This window comes from Pseudonaja textilis, chromosome 1, assembly GCF_049901715.1.
Source record: "Pseudonaja textilis isolate UNSWEBS1 chromosome 1, rPseTex1.2, whole genome shotgun sequence".
Lineage (NCBI taxonomy): Eukaryota > Metazoa > Chordata > Lepidosauria > Squamata > Elapidae > Pseudonaja > Pseudonaja textilis.
In genome coordinates this window covers 209,803,380-209,824,331 of record NC_141990.1, presented here as the reverse complement: position 1 = coordinate 209,824,331, position 20,952 = coordinate 209,803,380, and the positions used below count along the sequence as shown (strand labels likewise).

General features: G+C 37.8%; 1 long non-coding RNA gene across 1 annotated transcript in view; it reads left to right on the top strand.

The window, feature by feature from the left end:
• Positions 1 to 20,257, top strand: part of LOC148128006 (uncharacterized) — a 60,702-nt gene extending 40,445 nt beyond the window's left edge. The window contains exons 2-3 of the long non-coding RNA XR_015741292.1: positions 11,146 to 11,308; positions 19,724 to 20,257. This is a non-coding gene — a long non-coding RNA (uncharacterized LOC148128006). The remainder of the gene's footprint in view (positions 1 to 11,145; positions 11,309 to 19,723) is intronic.
• Positions 20,258 to 20,952: the final 695 nt, after the last annotated feature.

Genomic DNA, 20,952 nt, shown 5'->3' with positions numbered 1-20,952 from the left:
CACAACACCCCATGCATGTAAATATTGAATTTTTTATAAAAAAGATCAACTTTTACCCAAAATCAGGCAAAGCAGGCAGATTGAGTTGCTCACAGAATCATTCAGTGATCTATCTATCTGCCATTGGCTAGCTCAGTCTCTCAAATTTGTTTGGCATGAGCCTGCACTGAATTTGCTTGCAAGCAAACCTTCAGTCCTAAGGGAGGTTTGGCTGTGCTGAGCCGAAGATCTAAAGATTATCTAGAAAGCAAGAAATCCAACCATTTCCTGCTTCCTAGCTAATCTAAATCTCCCAGCACAGCAGAACAGCTGATGGTTGGAAAAAGGAAAAATAGCAATTTAGCAGGCAAGTTTACCGGGTAAGGAGTGAGTGGGCAGAGAGGGTTCCCATGGGCCATGTGGGCCACGCAGCCTTGTGTTTCTGCACAGCCTGGATTAATTGCTTTGTGGGGGTGCTCTGGGGGTTAAATTTCTCTGCGGCCCACCAAAATTTTCTCATGGCTCACCAGTGGGCCACGGCCCACCGGTTGGCGACTGCTGACCTAGATGACTGAGAATCTCCATAGACATTGAGGTCATCAGCTAATAAAGGATGGAAGACAGGTTTCTCTAGGTTGCAATTCTCTTGGCAGGGCTGACCTTGGGCTATGCCATGAGCTGGTGTCCATTCTTTGGGTTGGTAAAATTGCTGGGGGGCCTGTTTGGGGCAGAGATAGTCAATTTGAGTTAAATGGGATTAGGCAAAGAGATGAAGTGACTTTGGTCATATCCCAAAGATGGAAGTGGGGAGAAGGAGATAGCAGTTTCTATTTTGTTTGTTAGATTTGGTTTTGGGTCAGCTGGTATTTCTCTTTGGAATTTTCCAAGGAATTAAAAATTCTAATTATGCTGGCAACTTTCACTAAAGAAAAATACTGAACATTTGTTTTCAGTAAAAGAAATCATCTTCTGTATCATTCCATCAGTGGTAGGCCAAGTTGACAGCTTTCTGGGGAAAAAGAGGCTGAGATGTATGAGTAGATGGCTTCCTTTAATCACATTAACTCGCAGAGGAAAAATTAGAGGAGACCATTCAAGCAGCTCCCTGGGGGGTGTGAAGGAGAAGGCAAAGAAACATTCTAACAAGTCCTTCACCAGCAAACTCTCTGAGGAATGCCTTGGGAATCAAAATAGTTGAACTCATCCTCTGATGGCATGCAGCATCAGTTTTAAAAGGCAGCTGGAGACGGCTTTACAAACCTATAAGGACACCTATGGGGCTCTGCAAAGCACAGCTTGGCCAAACATCATTGCTTGTTTTGCAAACCTATCCACCACAGCTGAGTCACCTTCAGGAAGTAATATTGACAGTTATATGAGTTTGAGGTCAGACACTGGAGAGAGAGATGAAGGGCTTCTAAATTCAGCTATGCTTTTCATTTCATTTAGTAACCTTAATTTTTGAGACTGTTCTTTATAGAGAATAAAATGAAATATTAAAACTATTTTTATGTATTTTTTCCTTTATCCAAACTGTATTCTTTGGATCTCAGCATCTTTGGAATACAGTTGCATGGGAGAGCATAAAATTGAGGTGTCCAAGATACGGTGTCCTTAATTTTGCCCCATTCTTGGGTTTGTCATGTATTTCTGTTGTTTTCAGCCATGTTCCAGAGCTACAGAACATAATTCCCATTTTCCATAGGTTGATAGTTTTGTTATTCATTGTTTCATTATCTCAGTTGAACACTGATTATAAACGCCACAGGTTACAAGGTCTCCTTTATAATGTTAGGAAAATACTGGCAGACAGGTAGAAATATCTAATTATTAGCAATATTTGTTGTAGACATTGTTCTTTAAATATAATGATGCACATTTCTTAATATAACTGGATTGATACTCTTAGTGTGTGTGCGTGGGGAAGAGAGAGAGAGACTGGGAAGAGTTAATTATCACTACTCTATTATATATATATTTTTAAAAATTGCATGGAAACCATATATAAATGCATGCATGCTTATACATTTTGATACATTATTTAACAAGATCTACATTTAAAATGTATTTCACTTTTAAATGTGTAGATTTCACATCTGAAAATAAGCATAAAAATGCTTTGTCAGAAAAAGAGAACTGCACTGCAAAATTGAGGAAAGTATGACATCCAATGGAAAATTCTTTACTAATCCATTCAGCCATCCAGATACACAGATTAGTTCACATCACAAAGCACAAATAGTTATTTCCTCAACTATCCTTAGTTCAGATTGATTTGTAGACATTCCCCTTTCTTGACAAGCCTCTAACCTAGCCTGGGTTACACCTTTCCTTAGTTGCACTCATGTTAAATTTGGGCAAAATAGGCCTGTCACGGTTACCAATTGTATAAACTTTACAAACCGTTTAATGTGATCAGAGCACTGAAAATACTAAAATCTTTACTTAATCATCCTGCCAGGGGGACCAAATCAAAACTAATGCTGCAGTTTAAACAGCCCTTCCTGCTGCAAGAGATACAGTCCTACCCACATGGTCCCATAGCTCTAACCAATGCATTTTGGCTCACCAGTGCTTCCTGTTTCTTAAATAATGAGCATTCATATTCTTTTTTTGCAAATGCTTAGAGAATATGGCATTAAAAGATACAAAGACTCACATAGAGCAGAGAGAAACCTCTCTTATCCTGTATTTTGTTCTCTTCACCTGAGATGTCCAGAGGCTGGACAGGCATCTGTGGGAAGCTTTTATCTGATTTGCTGCACTGAGCAGTGACCTAAAAGTTTTCATCCAGCTTGGTGATTCTATGGCTCTATTATGATTTTAATAAGTTAGACCCTTTGGAACAACCAAACCAGGATGTGATTGCAATCATATAATTCTACTCATGTTCCTCAACAAATAATGTTCAGAGCTAGAGATTAATTATACCCAATATATCCAGAAGCTATTACTCAATATATTGTTCATAAATATGTCCATTTTATAACTATCCAAATTGGTGGGAAACAGTATGAGGGAAAATTTAATCTAAAATGTAGCTTATAAATTTTTTACATGAATATTGATTTATTTATTGAATTTCAAGGCTACCTGGTTCTAAAAAGACCCTGGGCATCTTACACATTTTAAAAGGATGCATAGTTTTAGAAAGAACACAACTGCCTGACAAAACCATGTAAATAACTTCCAGGGGGGAAAAAAGGCCCAAGTCTCCACAAATACCCTACTCCAGGGCCTGAGAAGAGATAGGACTTTCACAACACTTGAAGAGCAACAGTTGCATTCATCTTGGTGTGCGTGTGTGTGTGTGTGTGTGTGTGTGTGTACAGGGATGCAGTTCCAGAGGGCAGGTGTTGTGACAGAGATGGCATGTTCCTTCACACTTGCAAGATGGCAACATTTAACTGAAGGGACCCAGAACCCACCTATTCTGCCCAATTGAACCAGACAGTGTGAAATAATTGGAGGCAGGCAGGCCTTCAGATCCTTCTCCTCTTGCTGTCTCTGTTTAAAACTCTCACTATTTGGTTCCCTGGTTTCTAGTACGAAGGCAATAGTCCTCTAGTATACCATCATCAGGTGCACATTACTATGAGCAGGAACTGAGTTCAAAGCACTGAGAATTTATTCTTGCCACCTAGACACAAGAATCTGAACAACCAACAGACAGTCCAAGCAAATCAGCTCTAGATAAGGATCAACAGAATTCCATGGGTTCTTTTTTTACTGGACTTGGGCCTCCTGTGGCTGTGCAATAACTCCAAACTGATTATTCATTTAACCCGGCCCTCCAGCTCAGCCTGCTCATTTCCTGCAAACACAAAAATAATACAAAATAAACATGATCTTCTAAAATGGTATTTGTATGCATGAATAATAATTCATTGTTCTGGCTTAAACATACAAAAATAGAACAGAAACGCTAGCAGAAGCAACCAAGGCTGATTTATTTAAGTTCAACTCATTCAACCTAAAGTTAATGCCCAAACAAAACTATAGTATATTTTAGGCCTAGAAAAGCTTTAAAGGGGAGACAAAGAGGTCTATTGCCATTGTTGTTCTGTTGGCTATCAAATGTGAAACTCTGTTCCCTTCAGAAGAATATCTCTAGGGGATTACTCTAGAGGCCATAACCAAGTACTATTCTAGAAGTTAAGAAACACAAGATTATCACTGTGTCTAATATGAGGAACCGGTCACTTCCCATTCTTTACACAGTATGAAATCCTCCATGTGTTCATACAAATAGTTGACAAAGGTTCTTCTAGTTTCAGTCCATTCTGAGGTCACTTTTAGTGGTGATTTGCCTTTGGTTGAGAGCTATAGCTTGAGAACCCTTAAGAGGAAAAGCAAATCAAACCAACTAAAATACAATCACTGGTCTAATATCAGTATCAATTGCAGCATCAGTCTAGCAGTTTCCTTTCTCTCTTCAAAACATAATTTTCTCTACCATATTCAAAGTTCCAGAACCAACAGTGTACAAGTTGATGTTTATGATTTCTGGTGAGGTGGAAGGCTGTATTGGCACAACATATTTAAGGTCAGATAGCATGTGCATAGCATAACAAGCAACATTAACATGCAAATAATGCAAGTAATTAATAGTAACATTATTTGTTGTTAATCTACAACATATATTCAATAGCTTGAATTGGTTTATAATTTAACATAATGTTCAAGTCCAAAAAATGAGTGAGTACAGTCATATTATCTCAAGGTTGAATCCTTCCTTCCTTCCTTCCTTCCTTCCTTCCTTCCTTCCTTCCTTCCTTCCTTCCGTCCTTTTTGATATTAAGACAGGGCAGCTATTAACAGGTTCATAATTATTAGGATCTTTAAAATTGCCCTGAATCTTGGGCTCATGTGGCAAGATGAATAGTGCTACAAACAAGGAAGGGACAGAATTTAATGGGTTGTTGTGCAAATGAAGTACTGTTGGTTCATTTGTGAAGGAAAATCAGGCCCCGATGCACATTCAACAAACTTTCCTGCTGTGTTGATGGTAGCATGGTGTTTGCAGAAGTGTGTTGTCATTAGATACACAACTGGAATAGTGGACTGGACTCAAGCAGAACTAAAAGCCTCAAATAGGAAAACCAGAAAATTAATGACAATCATGCCCTTCATTCATGGAACTGGATCAACAAATCTGTTCAAAGGAATATGGTTTGATTCTATGGATTAAATTAATTGGATCTTTGGATTCAAAGATAGTCATTTGACCAAATGGCCTCAAATCAAAGTTTATAATAGACTCATTCCTCTCTGTCTATTTTTCTTATTCTTGATTCCCTTGGACAGTATCTGGCTGACCTTCTTGGTATTCAGTTATGGAAAAGCTGCGTTTGAAAACTTTACCTATTTGCAACCTATCTGATTTGTACATTATTTTCTTTTAAAATGCAACCTTTAATTTGCTTGTTATTGTGACCTATTTAATGGAAGTTGCAAGACTCCAGCCTAACACATCTAATGATACTCTGAATATTTGACATAGCTAATAAAAATTATATCAATTCAGTATGGATATCTTCTAAGGTTCTCAGAACCTGACAACATAGAAAAAGCCAATTTTCGTAGTCATACTAAATCCACAGTGGATAGTAACTAGTGATCTATGCTTGCCCTGGAGGAAATTTAGGTGAACCACATCCTAAATCCATGGTGGTGAACCTATGGCATGCATTCCAGAAGTGGCACGCAGAGCCATTACTGCCAGAAAACGTCTACTGTGCATGCATGCATGCCACCCACCCGCCAGCGGATTGTTGGGTATCCGGTGCGCATGCGCAATGTCGCAGTGGCATGCAGGAGACATTCACACAAGCACAGAAGCATGTGGCATGCAGGGGTCAGGCACGCATGCGCAGAAGTGTGCAGCACAGGTCATGTGCGCATGTGCAGGAGGTGCCCACATGCATTGCCTTCTGGGTGATGGCATGTGAGCACAAGCGCATGCACAATTATTGGCACGGGAGCCCAAAAAGTTTAGCCACCACTATCCTAAATGATCTTGGGAGCAATCCAGGGAGCAGACTGAAAGGAATATAGTCTTCTCACTGTTAAATCATTGCATAATTTTTCCAATACTTAGCTTCATTTAACTTTCCCAGGAATATTTGCTTTTAGCGAGCAAGTTTTTTTTGTTTTTAGAATATTTATGTTACATTTTGGATTCCAAGAATGTAAAATATGTTTTTTTTCTCTCTGTAATGGAAATAATTTAAAATATCACACGTCTCCTTTTGTCTACATAAATTAGTAATTTTCTGCTGCCAATCACTTAGAAGAAGAAAAATGGGAACTGATGAGCACATTCAGATAAATAAGTATAATGTGTCACTGCTTAAAATATCTTTCAGTTAACACTGCTGCTAAATAGCAGGGCCAGCTGACAAATAATCACCCAGGACAGAGCCATGTTTAGTGCATTATTAAATTATCAGCACATTAAAATCATTACTATGTCAATCTATATCAGCATGTTCAAAGACATGTGTTCCCTTAGAGGAATTAGCTCAGCTATTAGAGTTGGCAAGGAGATCCATCAGCAAAACAGGTGCTAATCAGTTCTGAAGAAAGATCATTGCATGAAAGAACACATGCTGCCATCGAAAATCGTGGAGAAACATTCAACAGAATGCAAAGCCAGAACTGGACAAGTCCTGTGACAAGTGTTGATTAAAACACTGAAAAGGAAAAAAAAAAGGAAAAAAGTAGTATAGTGAATAACACAAAGCAGGCATAAATGTATTTGGTTTTCTTTTTTTAAAAAAAGCCCTGGGTAAATTATTATTCCGTGTGTATTATTCAGTATGTATTTTTGTTGAGCTGGAACCTGAAAATGAGAGGTCATTATTAACTAGATTTTGAATTGTACACACTACTAGAGGACAAGCAGATTTGCTTACTCCTAATATTACTATAACACACTTCTGTAGAGATCATCAAAGTAAAAGTCTGATTTACAGCCATTTCTTTAGTGACTGTTCAAAGTTACAATAGCATGGAAAAGAGTAACTTATGACCATTTTTGACACTTATTACTGTGGCAACATCCCCATGATCAAAATTCGGATGCTTGGCAATTGGCTCATATTTATGACAGTTCCATTGTCCCAGGATCATGTGGTCACTTTTTGTGACCTCCTGACAAGCAAACTCAATGGGCATGTTGTGCCCCTGGTGGAGACTGACTCTGAGTCAGAGGAGGAACAGCTGACAGGGAGTGGAAGTGTGGCTCCGGAGGTTGTGGAGGAAGTGCAGAGGCCAGCTGGGAGTCAGAGGAGGACCCAAACCCATCCCCTCTCCATCCTAGGGCACACAGGCAGGAGAGGATAAGGGAGAGACATGGTCTCCTCTGGAGGAGAGGGCTTTGATCCTCTTCATGGGCTGCAGCTGTGACCACTGAATAAGAGGACGGACATGCATATGGGCGAATGCTGGAAACAAAGCGTGGAAATATCTTTAGTCTTTGGTTCCTCTCTGAATTTGGCATCCTTCCCAGTGTTTGTTCTGTTCTCTGTGGACGTCCTCCAGCCCTTATCTTGCCTGGTTTGTGTTGCTTTTTTCCTTCTTCTTGTAACTGTTGATGTGATCCTTCCGTCAAGGATATTCGGAGCTTGGAAGCAAAGTGAAGGAATAAAAGGGGCTTCACCTGTTTTCTGTGACTGTGTTTGTTTTGTATTCCACCCTTTTGTAATCCATCCCACAGGGCAAGGCAGATTGACTTAACGTAACCACTGCAGTAATTCACTTTTCCCCTATGACAAAATGGTCATAAAATGAGGCAAAACTCACTTAATCACTGTCTCACGTAGCATCAGAAACTTTGGGGTCAACTGCGGTTGTAAGTCAAGGGCTACCTATTACCACAAGTCAACATGAAATAACCTTACAACGGTATATAGATAATCAACAATACAACCAATATAAAAATCCATGATAAAGATTGTCAGAGTAATTGAAAAAAACCCTGGTTAAAAGGAGGGATGTCCAGATTGGTTTTTTTTTAATCTCCCAGAAAAAGTATGGATGCAAGCAATAGGAAACTCTAATGAAAGGTATATTCCACTCTAGGAGCCAAATGATAAAAGACTGTTCATGCTTAGCTCACTAATGGATGTCTGCAAGGAACAGTGTCCTCGGAATGGCCTTGCCTATAGATCTTAATAACAGAGCAGGTTCATAACATAACACGACAAGTGATTTGTTAGACAGCCAGACCTAAGCCACTTAGGGCTTCAACTTAAAACCATCACTTTAAACTGAAGCCAGAAAACAGCTGTCAATCAAGGCAGGTTTTTCAATATTGGGGGAACATGATCTTGGTAGCATGTTTGATTAGCAGGCTAACTGCTACATTTTGTAACAATTGTAGCTAAATATTTGGAAAATTGAAGTTTGACAATCTGTCCAAATAACGGCTAGACATTTGACAGACAAAAGTACCCTATCCAGGTAGCAGCCCAAAATGAAAGCACGATGGAAATGTGTTAGAGCTATCCATGCTTCCTGCCTTGAAATACAAGGCGGAGGGGGGTATAATAAAATGGTATTCAAACGACACACTATTTGTCGTCCTCCCATTTAATAAAATCTATACCAGCATCTCATATTCATATTCTTTATTAATAAGGCCTGGCATTATGACAACTTATCATCAGTATATCATTCTCCTTTGGTATGCCTATTCATTACTTTCCAACGTCATATCTTGAAGTTTACATTGTTTGAGTTATCTTCAAAGTGATGATCTATTAGCAAAAATGACTTTTGTGATGTGTGAATCAACTTTATAAAGATGATGGTGATGATGTTACCCCATGAAGTCGAGTCTGACTCTTGGCGATTTTATGGGCTAAGTCTCTCCACATCTTCTGATCCTGCACTATTTCTTTGAGTTTTTCTATGCTCTGCCTGGTGTCAGCTTTGATAGGGTCCAGCAGTGGTGTTCTTTGATGCCCTGGTTTCCTTTATTAATGTCACTTCCCGTAATACATTGCATTTGAGCTAGCATTCTAAGAATACTGGCAGCATACACCTGTCCTGTCATTATGATGTATATAATTTAGAAAATAAGGGAAAAGCAATTAACATAGCTTATGATCTAAGTCAGGGCTGTCAAACTGGTAGCCCATGGGTAGGACACGCCCATCCCGGCTCCGCAAAGGCAAAAAACATCACAATACATCACATGACATCACATGATGCAATCAAGTTTGACACTCATGATCTAAGTCAACCTTCACCTTCATTAATCATCTCATGGTCTACTGGATAATGAGTAGATAAATAAATATTTTTGGATAGGCAGGTGTCTTAATTTGTAATAATTTCCTTGATTGATACCATAATTTAGGTACCTATCTCCCAAATGTTTTCTGGTTGTTTGGAATAATAATTAATCAATTAATTAATTAATTAATAATGCACCTCGAAAACCAGACATACAGATTTTTTTGTAATGTATATTAATACATTAATTTTAGCATTACATTATTTAATTTAGCATTGTACCCAAGGTTTCTGCCAACTTAATAGTGAGATATGTTCTATGTTGCCAATGTAGTCTTGCTGGGTATATTTCTCACTTCTTCTTTGATACAATTAATAAATGAATAGTAAACCAGGTTAATGTGCATCATACACACTATTGTACATATGACTTCTAGAGGATTGAATACATATTAGTCTCCAGACAATACAGTCTGGAACTGCAGGTCCCTTCATTCCTCATCATGCTGATTATAACTGATGGCTTTCATCAGCATCTTGTACTTTGTCATGCTGTGCAGAAAAATAGTATTTTTTGAAAATTTTGAGGAATGGGCTATGAGCCATTTGAACTGAGTGGTTCTTAATTATAAGACTGGGGTCAAATTGGCTGCAAAATGTTCACTATATCGGCAGCCTGTCTGATCAGATTACTTGAAACCCTGATTTGGGGTGATGTGACAAAGGAAAAAAAAGTACTGGTGCTTCTCCATCGGTAAGGGAGGAGGCATAATAGGTAAAAGTTATCAAGTTAAATCTAACTTGGTTATATTTTACCAAGAGTCAGCAATAATGTAAAAATCTGCAAAGATGTATAATTAGAGGCTGCTAAGAAACTGCTATTTGGAGGTTTGTTGCAAGAAGGCAGAATTAACAAAGGATGAAACCAATGGGACTCAATCAGGAAATTAGTGGTAGAGATTTTCAAACACGGTGGGACAAGAGTGGTGAGTTAAAGGGGTAAAGAGTAAGTAGAAAAATAAAAAAAACTCAAAAGAAATTTTAGGATGTAAAATCTAGTGAGCTGTAAGAGATACAGTGGAGGAGGAGAAAGAAAGAAAGAAAGAAAGAAAGAAAGAAAGAAAGAAAGAAAGAAAGAAAGAAAGAAAGAAAGAAAGAAAGAAAGAAAGAAAGAGGGAGGGAGGGAGGATAAATAATATTAATAAGAGGATGAAAAGAAAGAAGAGGGGCTGAAAAGAGCCTGCATAAATAGATAAAAAAGCAACATCAGAAATATATTCTTCCTCTGAAAAAGACACCAAGTAAAAACAACAAAAACAGGAAAAGGAAGAAAGGAGAAAACATGGGTGTTATGTATTGAATGTATTTAGTTGTGTGAGCCTCCTAAAGTGAAACTAACCTTTAGATGACTCTCACCGTTAGCTCCAACTGTTTTGGAGGAAAACTTTGAACATTTATAATTTTCAAGCATTATGATTGGTTAAGGCCCTATGGGCCCAGAGTATAAATTACAGGAATTTGCCTGAAGTTCCTCAGTTCCAGTTTTGAGTCAATAAATGGATTCAAATAATTTAACAACTGGTTCTCTGCCCTAATGATTTCTTCCAACAACCAGTTCACCAAACTGCTCAGAAAGTTAACAACCAGTTCTCCCGAAGTGCTGCAAACTGGCTGAATCCCTCACTGTTACCTCCAACTGTTTTGGAGGGAAACTTTGAACATTTATAATTTTCAAGCATTATGATTGGTTAAGACCCTGTGGGCCCAGAGTATAAATTACAGGAATTTGCCTGCAGTTCCTCAGTTCCAGTCTTAAGTCAATAAATGCTGTTGCAGCTATGCTGGTCTATGCTGGTCTGGTGCTTGCCTACTGAAGCCCATTACACAATAATGGGATTGTCTCTTGTTGTGTTTTTTCTGCAGCAAAAGCAGAAGAGAAGAAAAGCTGAGGAGGTCACCAATGGAGGAAGCACCGGCAGATTGTCTGGAGGAAGATCAAGGCTTGAAGAAAAGCAGATGGTAACATCCTTGAAGGAGAGAAGTAGCAAGGGGGATGGAATCAGAGTGAGTCATTTCCCTCTTAAATGTAAGATTGGCTTATAACAAAAAATAACAATAATCTGCACACAAAAGTAGGGAGCAAAAACAATTCCATCAAGTGGACTAGGAGAGGAAATATCATATTTAAAAAATTGATCAGAACCTCAGCTTCTATATTGTTTGGGATAATAACTTAATGCATAGAACTTGGAATCATGGTTTCTACATTTCTGAATGTTATCTTTCACAAGAGAAAAAAAAGTAAAATTAAATAAAAGGGAACTGTAGTTCACTAAGTAGACTTTATGCTGTCAAAGATATTCTTTAAATTATAAAAATTTGTCTGCCTTATTATATCCAGAGTCTAGATAACATATACTTGAACATGCTACATTCCAGAAAATGTCATTTTTTAAAATAGGCTTCTGATTTAGTACTGGACTGAAGCACCACTTGGTATTTCAGCCGCGAAAGATAAACAGGAGAGTCCATGTTGGGAGATTATAACCATTATAATATTTCTGACCTAAGTGAGAATCAGTTGGAAATCCAGTAACTAGAAGCAAATCTATAGTCATACAGCTATTTGGCAGCATTAAACTCAGAAAACCCGCTGATCTTTTTATTTTCTCCAACATAGTGATTAATGATTAAGAGCAAAAGCACTTCAGGACTTCTATTTAATGAGTAATTTACAGGTCAGTATTCTTCAAATGTTACAAAAATCAGAAGAGAGGAAACCTGGGGAGGGTGTGACAAAACAGAAGATTTGTCTGGGTTATATTTAGGGCAGACATTAGATAATTCTGGATCTAAAGGAAGATCTGATTGATTGTCAGCAGTTTTGTAAGAATTTCTATGTTCTAATATTATTTAACAATATCAGCTATATAAGAACTGACCACAACCTAAATTGTACTCTTAAAATGATCAAAGTTGGACTTTTAGGTTTTTTAAAAATTCATGTTTATCCTCCGATGGAACTGACATCTTCCACATAATAGAATTCTAAGAACAATTCAGAAAATATACAGGAAGGATTGCAAGAAGAGGAAAAGCAAGAAGAAATTATGTTGCATCTATAGAGACATCTATTTGAATGATATCAGATGTAGATGTTGAGTGAATGGACTGAGGTTTTTCATTTCCACTACTCAGGAAAAAAAAAAAAACCTTGGGATCAGAATGCTTTAATTGTATATGTCTTTTATACAAGGCTCCATGATCAGTGGATCAGAGGTGGTATTCAGTAGGTTCTAACCAGTTCTGGAGAACCGGTAGCGGAAATTTTGAGTCGTTTGGGGAAGCGGCAAATACTACCTCTGACTGGCCCCGCCCCCATCTAGTCTCTGCCTCCCGAGTCCCAGGTGATCTGCTGGGTCTTCTTTTGTTGCCCTGCACAGGAGAACAGAGCTGGAAAACAGGTTAATGGGATGGGGCGGGAATGGGATTTTTCAGTAACCTTTCCCCAGGAGTGGGGAGGGAATGAAGATTTTACAATATCCTTCCCTGCCACGCCCACCAAACCATGCTACGCCCACCAAGCCATACCCATAGAACCGGTACTAAAAAAAATTGAATCCCACCAGTGCAATGGATCCAAAATGAAGCAGATCTCATAAACCTGGGATTTGCTTAATATTAAAACATAGTCTGTAAACATGGATGACATTTTTTAAAAAGCATATTTTGGAAGCCAAAGATCTCCGATGCTTAATTTTTCTATTAAACTTCTAGGTCATTGAGTTTAGCTTACCATAATGGTTAATGACATATGAGTGATGTTACTTGGGATTTTATTGCTATCAGTTATACCTTTTATTGCCTATTTAGGATTTGACTTCTGTTCCTGTTTTCAGTTCAAATTCTTTATGACAAATAAAAACAATGAAATCTTAAGGCAACGAAAGCTTATCTAAATCTTAGGGGCTTTCATATCAAGGAAACTAGATTTATAATCCACGTACTACAGTTTGGATGCAAAAGTTCTTGATTTCTTGGTTTCACTTTTCTTGATCCAACTAGCCATGATCTTGGTTCAGTGTTTTTTCCACATATTTTGCAGAAATAAAGTTTTAAATGCAGATTTTCCCATTTTTATTATCTTGCTTTTTCTTTTGCGTGTAACTATTGCCACTAGGAAAGGCACAGATTGAATTTTGTATTGTCCAAAATTTCTCTTGTGGTATTACTAGATTTCCCTTCAGAGCCAACTGAAAAATGGCCTAAGCCCCACGGAACATTTGAAGGCATCTCTGGTGCTTTCCATTATGACGTCCAAATGTCCTCTTTATTGGGCATTGAGTTTCAAGTCTTAAGACTAGCCAATATCTGGGACACTGGAAAGTGCCCAGAACAATTAAATTCTTCACATGGATCAGTGGGAGTCTCAATTCATATCACCTAGGGACCTGAAGGAATTGCAAATAATAGCTTTACACAAAATATGGGGATATAGTCTATTTCCCTTGACATGCTGCTGCTTTCATTGATTTATTGTCAGGACAATGTTTATAAAGTGAAATGGGTTAACACATTCTGCCATTTTTGCAGTCCTTACATTAGACCTGTAAGGTCTAAATTTGTTTGATCCAACAAGCACTGCTATTTATTGAGATTCAATTTCTTTTAGTGTATTTTTCTGCAATACTGATTAGGTAGTACAAGGCAGGTGGTGTGTGTGTGTGTGTGTATACATGTATGCAAACAGGCACAAGCATATAAATGTGTATGTGTGTGCATGTGTATGTAGATTTAGATGTATATATTAAATTTCATCTCTCTTGCAATTGGTTTATTGTTTCCTAATTTTTATCATGATTATGCTACAAATTTTCTTAATTTAATTCTGATTAATATCTATGGTTTGTGGAGAAGACATTAGCCTGGCAGGGTATGTATTATATTTTGGGTCCCAAAATCTATTGTTTTTGTCCAAGCACACCTTTTTAAAAAATCCATAGTTTGGTTTGAGGTGATCTATGATTTAGTCCCTGTTAACTCAATTAGAACTTGTAAAGCATTTGCATCCTACATCTCAGGTGACTTATGATATTGGGGAAAAAATCAGCAATGCCTTAGTTGGCCAATGGATTAATTTAGAGTCTGATACTGCTGGAATGCTGCTCTGTCCCCATCCCTCCCCTTAAATTCTTCCAGGATGAGATCAGCTGGAGATTCTCAAGTCCATATAAGCATAATTGGACAATCAGTTTTTATTCATCTGGTCTTCATCTAATTCTTGATTTAATGTGACAATGGTTTCTTAGGAAACAAACTCAATGTGGGTTAGGATGGAATTAAGAGATAGTTAATTACTCAAAGGAAATGCATTCTAAGACATCCCAAGCCTAGTTTTGCTTGTGTTATTGAAACTTATCAGTTCTAGCTATATCCAGTTGCTATTAACACAGTGAATACAACTTCAAGTATGTTACAATGTATTCAAGTGATGAGAAGCAGCATTACTTAGTCCATGTACCACATCAATCCAGATCATAACAGCTATCAGCATGGCTTGATGTGGAACACTAAATTGCTCCAATCAACATCCTGAATCAAAACATTGGAGGACACAAGAGTCACTTTGGATAGTGAGATGAGTGGCATATAAATTTAATAATAAGAAAATAAATTAAAAATGAGCCACCACAGCAATCCCTTTATGTATCGGTCTTGAAGCAGTGCAGACACTCTGCTCCAATGCTTTGAAGACAAGTACTGGTTTTAGAGGAGTGCACTGAGTACAATTTTGTTAAATGAATATGTCACATGAAGCTTGATTTACATACAATATAGGCCAGTACAGGGTATACCCAGTGTAATTAAGAGGTCAGATTAGAATTAGGGAGAGCCGGATTTTAGTCCACTCCACCCAATGTACTTCACTGAATTGTTTTTATGGGGAAAAATAGTGATGCATACATCACTATGAAGTGTGTATGAAAGATGGCATAAAAATATAACAAATAAATTCACACTGGTTTACAGATCCATCCTGTGCACCAATTCCATCTTTTTTGGACTAAGAAGGCCTTGCTCATAATCACTCATAAGTTGGTTCTTTTCCATTTAGATTTCTACAGGACCATATATATGGGGCTGTCCTTAAAGATCATCCAGAAGTTACAATTGATCCAGAATGCAGTGTTGGTTACCCCTAGATTCATTTTGTTCTGGGTGTAATTCAAAATGCTGGCTACCATCTTTAAAGCCATGCACAGCACGAAACCAGGTTGTCCTTAGGACTACCTCTTCCTCAAGCCCATCCCACCAGAGCAGAGAGGGTATATACAGGCCAGGTCTCTTCCCTTAAATATTCACTTTGTGGGTCCTCAGAAGCAGAGGTGGTATTCAGCAGGTTCTGATCAGTTCTGGAGAACAGGTAGCAGAAATTTTGAGTAGTTAGAAGAACTGGCAAATACCACCTCTGACCAGAGATTTTACTGTATCTTTCCCCTGCCATGCCCACCAAGCCATGTCCACAGTAAAAAATAATAATAATCCCACCACTATTCAGTAGTATGTCTTCTCTGCTGCTGCAGAGAATACCCCATCACACTGAGCTCCAACATACATGTACCCTTTTATCTTTCTGGAAAGCATTTAAGGCCTAGTTCTTGTCCTAGGTGCTGGGATAGAGTAAATTCCAAATGACATGAGAATGAGGAGTAAATAAGGAAATACAATCAAAGCACCGGGATTTTCTGATTTTCTTAATTTTTTTTGTTTCTTTTCATTTGTTTTATGATTACATATATAGTTTTATTGATTGTAGGCAATCCAAAGTTGATTTAAGATGGCTATACTCCCAGAATACAAAATCAAGACATACATCATTAATTAAATAAAAAAGTATCTGATAAAATGAGCTAAAGTAGCTATTGCAAATTGTTTTGACACATTTGGGTATAATCAGAGCTGAAGAGATGCCTACGGTGAAGTAGCCAAGTGTGTATTATAGATTCCTTGATGATAATTAAATGGTTGACAATAGATCAGCTACCAACTTGTGAAAAGAGCAGAGTTTAGGAAGTATTGGAAAATTATTGTGGGCAATTATCGTGTGCAGTTTTCAGTTCAATTTCTGCTCAGCCTGTTCTCAGTCAATGTCTATATTCAGACTGGAACAAGTACACATGTCTATAGCCCAGCCAGTGAAAATATAGCTTGATGTTTGTTTATTAAATATGAGCAAACATGAAAAGCAGTCAAGTGTCAAAACAGGGTAAAAGGCAGGCAAAAGCAGAATACACAAGAAGAGTTCTCCACTCCTCTCTGCTTATTGTAGAATCCCTTATGCCACCAGACTTGAAATTCTAGACCTAGAAAACCTTGAATTAAGCCGTCTTCGGTCTGATCTAAGTATGGCATATAAAATCATACATTGCAATGACTTACCTGTCAATGAATACTTCAGCTTCAACCATAACAACACAAGAGCACACAATAGATACAAACTCAAGGTTAACCGCACCAAACTTGATTGCAGGAAATATGACTTCAGCAACAGAGTGGTCAATGTCTGGAATATTCTACCTGACTCTGTGGTTTCTTCCCCAAACCCCCAAAAACTTTAACCTTAGACTGTCTACTATTGACCACACCCCTTTCCTAAGAGGTCTGTAGGGCGCGTGCATAAGCGCACCAACGTGCCTACCGTCCCTGTCCTATTGTTTCTTTTTATTTTTCTTATATGTATCCATTTCATGTATTCATAACTATGTTTATACTTATACCTATTATCTTGTAAGCGATTGACAAATCAAAATAAATAAATAAAAAAAAAATTGAGCAACAGGAAATAATTTACCTTCTCTGTATGTCTCTGTCTTTTAAAGCCACTGAAAACAACACTATACATCTTCACGTGTATAGCCCCAAAGAGAATTGCTTTCAGTTATTTTAGCACTATCCTTTTTATCCACATAACACTGGGAAAATAGAGATGGAAAGTAGGATATCAGGTAATTCTTTCTCAATTCTGCACTATTAAAGAAACAATTTCTTGGATGAGAATGATGTTCTCCAAAGAAACTTCCTCCAATAAGAACTGGCTTATTGGACTGAAATGAGTATGAGACAAGATCAGAGACCACTGCTGGTGCCTGAGGAGCAAGTAGCATAACTTCAAACAGTACTTTGAAGTCTTCTGTAGCCCTTGAAAAAAAAAGAGCTGTATTTGAAGCAGGAAGAGGAACTTTAAGGTGGGGAAGTTTGCTGTACAGTATCTGTTCCTGGTGGGAAGTAAGTTTTAGGGGGACTATTAATAGAATGTGATGTAGGGGAATAACAGATAAGATCTGACTGTGCTAAGAGTGGTTGCTTTAAGAGTGAAAAACTGCAAGAGAGTTCTTATAATCTAAGAACATTGGATTTAAATAATCTCACTTGACAATTTCAAAAGCTACATTTTGTACTGGATGTACAATGCAGAGTTTATTAAAAATAAATTATTTTTTCTCATCTATGACCATGCTATTGATTGGTCATAACAATTCTATGTCTATGCAACAAGAATCATAGCAATAAATGTACATGAACATGCTGCTGAACAGATGGGATGCAGACCAGATATTTGCTTTTGTTCCCTGAGAATTATATTAAACTGACAATGAAAATTAATTAGACAATTGTTGATCTAAAAAGGCGTATAACAAAGTGAATAGGATTGAATTGTGGGATGTTTTGCATAAAGAGTTGAAAGTTTATTATTAAATGAAATAAGAATACTATAGGACGGAAGTAAAGCATTTGTAAGAATCAATTGTATGCTTGAATCAGGGGTGGGATTCTACTGGTTCTGTCCACCTCTGTAGAACCGGTAGTTCTGAAGAGCAGCAGACAGAAAGCATATATAGAACCAGTTCTATGTCTGCTGTTGTTTTGGCCCACCCGCCCACCTCGGCTCTTACCTGACCTTTATTTCCTGTTTTTTCAACCGCAGCTGCTTTGTGCAACACAGCTGCAGTTGAAAAAGTAGGAAAAAAGGGCTTTTCCAACCACTGCGCACTTGCACGCAGTGCTGCTCAGCTGTCCGGGCAGCTCAGCAGCTTGTAAATTGCACTTATGCGACTCGCGCGACGCAGAGCGACAGAACCGGTAGTTATACGGTCGTATCCCATTCCTGGCTTGAATAGTTTAATATTGTTCTAGAACTAAGGCAAGGGTGTGTGATATGTGCTTGTTTTTTTAATGTATTTATAGAGTTTATAGTTATAAAGGAATGCTTCTGATATTAACCATGTTGGTTACAAATGTGAATATATGTCACTTTTGTTTGCAAACGAAGCTGTGCTATTGGATATACTATATTTTAAATAAATTAATGTCTCAAAGTCCAAGGTGGTTGCATTTGAAATAAATACATTACTTGAAAAATAACTTCAGCAAACAGCTGAATGTATTATCTTTATAAAAAGCTTGTTAGAGTGGGAAAAATGTATGAGAAAATTTTAAGTTAGACAAAGGCTAGCAGAAACATTGAATGTAACATGCATATTGTTAGTGAGGGATGAATGTTTTTGTAAGAAGTAAATTGGCTGAGTCTCCTTTTGAAAATGAAATATACACTGTGAAGGAAAAGTGAATGGGATGATAGTAAAAAGAAATTGGATGGCTAGAAGTTATGACATATTAAAAATATAATGATTATTATTGGTGTAAACTTGATTTAGTTATATTACCTCATCTTAATTTTTTTTGTTTTATTATGTGTTACTGCTTTTCTAGAGGTTAAGTACTACTGTTTACCTGGAAGTGAATAGTCTGATGGAGAAGACCGTATCTAACTGCAATTATTGCTAGTGCAGTATTATTTCTAGAGAGATCTCTATGCAGAATTACAGGTATCGTTAGGTAGTGATTTGCCTATTATTATAACATAAGAAGTTGCACAGGCCTAAACTGCAATCTTTCAAAAAGGGAACCTAAAATCACCTGCTTGTTCATCAAAGGCAAATATAGATTAGTTAGTTGTTTACAAACTTTAACAAAATCTCTGTAGGATTAAAATAAAAATAACTACTGGCATGAAGCCTAACTGTATATGCTTTCTTGATAACAGCTTTGGAAAATGTTCCATAATTCATGTTGGCTTTTTCTTTCTGTTCAGTGATATGGAATAATTATATCTTAGAACTGGTCCAGACTTCAGTGGCCTCCTCAAACAGTTTTTGACTGGTAATAACATATCCTCAATTATTCATTATGAGTTTCTGGTTATCCACTTCTGCAAAAGGATAGAAGTTTGTACAAGTTGGCTCACTGTCCCTGACACAGGCATAAAACCCTTGGATATGATTGAGGACTTTGACATTGCACAAGCAATACTGAAATAAATGTCAACGAATTGTTTATGCAGACAATAGGGAAGAAGTAGGAATTGTAGTATTTTATGTTTCAGGAAAGAAAAATGTTCTGGTCCTGTATTTATTTATTTATTTATTTATTTGATTTACAGGAGCTCAACTCACTCGTAGAACGGCTCTTTTCTTATAGAACTTGAAAAAAACCACAAAGCCCCCAAACCCTTTTCTTGATTTAAAATTGGCATCTCTTCTGGTATGTTGGGCTGCAGGTAGAACCAACCAGTCAGTCCTAAAGGAAATCAACCCTGGTTCCTGTTTGGAAGGACAGAAACTGAAGCTGAAGCTCAAATACTTTGGACACCAAATGAGAAGAGAGGACTCTTTGGAAAAGACCCTGATGTTGAGAAAGACTGAAGGCAAAAGGAAGAGGAGATAGAAGAGGATGAGATGGCTTGACAGTGCGATTGACACAATGAAGATGAATGTAAGCAAACTCTGGCAGACAGTAGAGCCTGGAATGCTGTGGTCCATGTGGTCACAAGGGGTTGGTCACAACTTAGTGACTGAATAACAACAACAAAACAACAACATAGTATGTGGGAATGACCTTGGGAAATGGGGAAAAGCCACAGCCAGAAGAATGATTGCATATATCCCTTGTGCTGAGGCAGCTTTGCCTGCAGTAAAAAAAAATGTAGATGTGCCACATATCTCAGAAGGGACCCTTCCTGGTTTCATAGATTATAAATACAATGGGGTGGGTGGGGGCGGGGGAATGTACTTTCACACTTGCAAGATTGGCATCAGCCTTTCAAGACAGGAATCACATCCAGATGAATTAATTCATTCTAAGGTTGCCAGAATTTTGCAAGTCTGAAACTACATTTCATCTTTACTGGTTTTACAGCCCAAGAAACTAAGAAGAGATCCTTTTGAGACATTTGGCCCATCAACATTTCTGCTGTTCTCTAGCTGCCTCTTATATGACCATTCATCTGGCTGTTGCTCTTACCTGTCTCAAGAGTAATCTCACATGTCATTATAGCATCAGCCTTCTTTGGTCACTTCCAGTGAATAGGTTTAATTGATGAGTATTAAATTTGTATGCGTTATCAGGTTAATCTGATTTAAGCCTGAGTCAAGCTCCATAAAAGGAATGAAACATGTCAAAGAGGGTCCTAGCTTTTACTTGCATTACAACCAATGTCTTCTCAATTGGCCAGGAACCAATTTGGCCTAGTGGTTAAGGCACCATGCTAGAAAGCAGGAGACCATGAGTTCACCATGACCACTTTAGCCATGAAAGCCAGCTGGGTGACTGTGCCAGTCAACCTGTCATCCGAACTCACCTTACAGGATGGTTGTTGTGGGGAAAATAGTA